Source organism: Dioscorea cayenensis, chromosome 18 (assembly GCF_009730915.1).
Source record: "Dioscorea cayenensis subsp. rotundata cultivar TDr96_F1 chromosome 18, TDr96_F1_v2_PseudoChromosome.rev07_lg8_w22 25.fasta, whole genome shotgun sequence".
Taxonomy (NCBI): domain Eukaryota; kingdom Viridiplantae; phylum Streptophyta; class Magnoliopsida; order Dioscoreales; family Dioscoreaceae; genus Dioscorea; species Dioscorea cayenensis.
The window spans coordinates 5,245,903-5,249,944 of NC_052488.1; the positions used below are offsets into that span (position 1 = coordinate 5,245,903).

Consider the following 4,042-nt stretch of genomic DNA (forward strand, 5'->3'; position numbering starts at 1 on the left):
CTTTACTACCACTTCTCAAATTGATCACCTTCACATGTTCCCTCGGATTAGTTTTGGTGTTGCTAGGTAGACTCCCTTGAGGTCTCTTCGATAGAGACTTTGCAATTTACCCCACTTGATTCTCTCGATTGTGCAATGAAGCGGTGTGGTTGCCAACTGTAGCTATGACCAACGGAAAACATGTATCTAATGATTGAACAAATCTGGTCAAAGCTTTTTCTAGATCGGTCATCCGGGTCTCCAAGCCTGAAATTCAATTATCCATGTTTGGGGCTTGTTGTTGTTGGAAAACCGATGGTGCCATGGCCTTTTGCTGCCCTTGGTTACAGCATGAGAAATTGGGGTGGTTTCTCCACCCTTGGTTGTAGGTGTTGCTATTAGAATTGCCTTGTACTTCTCTTGAATTGCCCACAATATCTACTTGTTCAGTTGGGGCTGAAGTAGCAATCGAAATAGGACAATCAGACGGCATATGTGAACCCCTAAAACCATCACAACTTGTGATAGCGGCTACCCTCGGTGAAGTCAATGTATCCAATTTCTTGCTCAATGCCTCTACTTGAGCTGCCAAAGATGTAACCGCATCAATTCATGGAGTCCGACCACTTTCTTCTTTTCTCTTGCATTCCATTGGTAGCCATTTATGGCCATTTCTTCTACCAATTGTCAGGCTTATTCAACGGTCTTGTTCAACATTGTACCTCCTGCGGCAGCATCAAGAAGTTATCTTGTACTTGGATTCAACCCATTATAAAAAGTCTGAATGATCATCCATTCGGGGAACCCGTGTTGTGGACACTTCCGCAAGAGGTCCTTGAATCGCTCCCAAGTCTCAAACAAGGATTCAAGCTCCAGTGAACAGATGAAGATATCTCATTGCGAAGCTTTGCCGACTTTCCCGGAGGAAAGAACCATGCAAGGAAGGCTTTGTCCATTTCATTCCATGCTGTGATGGAAGCTCTTGGCAATGAATGGAGCCACTATTTGGCTCTTCCTTTTAGAGAAAATGGGAAAGCCCTTAATCTTATAGCATCATCCGTAACACTGTTAATCTTCAGCATGCCACAAACCTCTAAGAATTTTTCAATTTGATTGTTTAGATCCTCATCGGCCAAACTATTAAACTGTGCTGACTGCTGTATCATTTGGATTAATGCTGGCTTTAGCTCAAAATTTGGAGCTGTAATTGTGGGTCGCACGATACTCGACTGCGTGCCAATAACTGTGGGTCTGGCATAGTCAGAAAGTGTTTTCTGTTGTTCATTCTGCTCTGCCATATTTTCTGACCTTTCACCTTCTACCTCAGCTAGCTTTGATGGTTCTTACACAGGTTCTTTGCCCCTTCTTCTGAGTGTACGTTCAAGTTCAAGATCTCCTTCAACCAATGTTGAATGGTTCCATCGGGTTATAACTTGGTGCTGCACTAAAAGAATGAAAAACAAATCAGAACGATTATAGAATAAGGAAATGTGAAATAGAATGAATGGTAAATAGCTAAAATAGCAAAGTGCAAAGTGTCTTTAAAACCCTATTCCCCGACAACAGCACCAAAACTTAACACACCCCTTGCGTGTGACCCGCAAGTGCACGGGTTTGTCGAAGTAATAAATCCCAGGTGAGTGAGGTGTCGTATCCATAGGGAATAATTAATAGAAACACCAAGATTGCTATTTAACTAAGTGAAGATGAATCAATGATGGTGTGGAAAAAGATCGATGCAAATAAACTAAAGAATATAAGAAAGAGAGGCACAATAGAATGAGAGGAAAGGTAATCGGTAAAAGTGGGGTACTCGGATATTATTCCACCTAGGATTATTGCTTCAAGTGCAAAACCAACTATTATGCTTCCTAACTAATGGTTAATGAGTTGTGAACATCCTTAAATACACGGTCCCAAACCTAAGGTCTACTGTGACTAATAAGTGCTTGTGTGATATGAATGCGAAGCATTCTTTCCTTATGTTGAGCATTACTTTTCTAGGTTTTACACTAACATGTGTGTTTTTATGTTACTTTCGTGCAAGTAGGGTTGTGAGGCCGAGTATGAAGGAAAGAAGCCAATGTAGATCATAATGCACTGATTTTGGAGGAAATCTTGCCAAGGTTCAAACGCGAAGACATAGGTCGGGTGCGAGATACTCGAGTCTGTGCCAACCTCCTCGTATTTGAGTTAGCACAACCATTTCGAGGGGCACAAGGGAAGTCACACTCAAGCATTCCGAATTATACACATAGAACAAGATCTCCACCAACTTGTCCGTCATTAAAGAAGCAAAGCGATCCACGACGTGAACGTGTGCCCATTTGCGTCACATTGATGAAAGTATGGACTCGGGAAGTATTTTAGACCGGCAGAGAAAACAGGAATTTAGAGAATCCACACGGGCGTGTGGAAATTATACACGGCCGTGTGGAAATTCCACATGGGCGTGTGAAAAATCCACAGGCCCATGTGGTCACCCGATTCTAGCCCTATTTAAAGTCGATTCAGCCCCGATTTCAGTATTCTTTTCTCCATCTTTTCCCCAACTTGAGAGAGGATTTCGGCTAGGGTTTTGATAGGTATTGGCTAGGGTTTTGGAGAGGTTCTACGGCTCCGATATTGTCATTCCTTAGGAAGAAGGTTGGTAGGGGAGCTTCCGTCGAGGCGTATCCTATACCGGACAAGGGAATCTTTGGACGACGAGTAGAGGACTTTCCATAAGACCATCGACATGACTTCGAGGGGGTTTCTCTATGGATTCATTGCTTTTACATTCTATTTCTTTGATTGTACTTAGCTCCATGGAGAGCTAAACCCCTAGTGGGTACTTGGGTATTTGTGAACCCTAAGATGTATTTGTTTCATTGAATCTCTTTATAATGCTTTCAATTAATTGGTGTTTATTGTGAGTTCCAACCTTGAATGCTTGATTGTATGAACATTTCCCCTAGAGTGACACTAGGATTGAGAGTTCTTGTTGGTAACCTTGTGAGTGAGTGACACACCACGAGCGTTAGACAAAGCTAGGTTGGAGAGGGTTGAGAGGATGAGTCGAGAGGTACAGGAGCGTCCCCTTTCCCCTCCGACGTGATAGATTCAACCTCCGTTCCTCGAGTTCTTTGCGGCCATAATAGAGTGAATGGTCTAAGAGATGACACTCTGCTGGGGCTTAGTTACGTGTGCAACGGAGTGAAGCATTGAGGTGATCTTATTATCTAGGGCTTAATTGTGGTTAGGGACCTTCCACCTGGACCAAAGGGTTAGGTCTATAATTAGGAAGAGATTTATCACTTGGAATCCCTAGAGCTCATTGCAACTCTATTCGAGTGCGAGGTTGAGAGGTTATTTAATCTCTCCTCTGGGATATGTATAGAGTTAGGCATAGTTGACCTTAGATTTGGGACTATGTATTTAAGGATTTCCACGACTCACCATTGCATTGATTAGGAAGGATAATAGAGGGTTCTTTGCACTTGAAATGATTGTCCTGTTCGGAGCATTATCCGAGTACCCCATCTTTATCGATTGCCTTACCTCCCTCTTTACTCGTACTCTCTTACTTGTTGTTTTTACCTTTTAGAATTGAATCATTGTCACACTTATCACTACTGATCTTTCACATAGCTAAGAAGCAGATTAAGTGTTTTTATTCCCTATTCCCTGTGGATTCGATACCCGCTCATCCGGGATTATTACTTCGACAAACCCGTGCACTTGCGGGATATACGCAAGGGGATCTTGTTAGTGACTAACTCTACACTATGCCCTGGTGAAGAAATCAACCAGTCTCAACACCTCACACTATGTAAAGTTGCAAGAAGCTCTAGGGATTCCAAGTGATAAACCATATTCCTATAAATAGATCTAACCCTTTGGTCAAGGCAAAAGACCCCTAGTCACCATTAAGCCCCGGGTATTAAAGTCACTTCAACGATTCACTCTGTTGCTCATGCAATTAAGTTCCAGCGGAGTTCATCCCTTAACCCTTCACTCTATTATGACCACAAAGAACTCTTGGAATGTGGAGGTAGGATAAATCACATCAGAGGGGATAGGG

The 4,042-nt window shown here is 42.7% G+C and overlaps 1 non-coding gene across 1 annotated transcript; it reads left to right on the forward strand.

Annotated features, from left to right (window-relative positions):
- Window positions 1-781: 781 nt before the first annotated feature.
- On the forward strand, window positions 782-886 carry LOC120283141. Its single transcript, XR_005543142.1, has one exon. It is a non-coding gene; the product is annotated as a small nucleolar RNA R71 (small nucleolar RNA).
- Window positions 887-4,042: the final 3,156 nt, after the last annotated feature.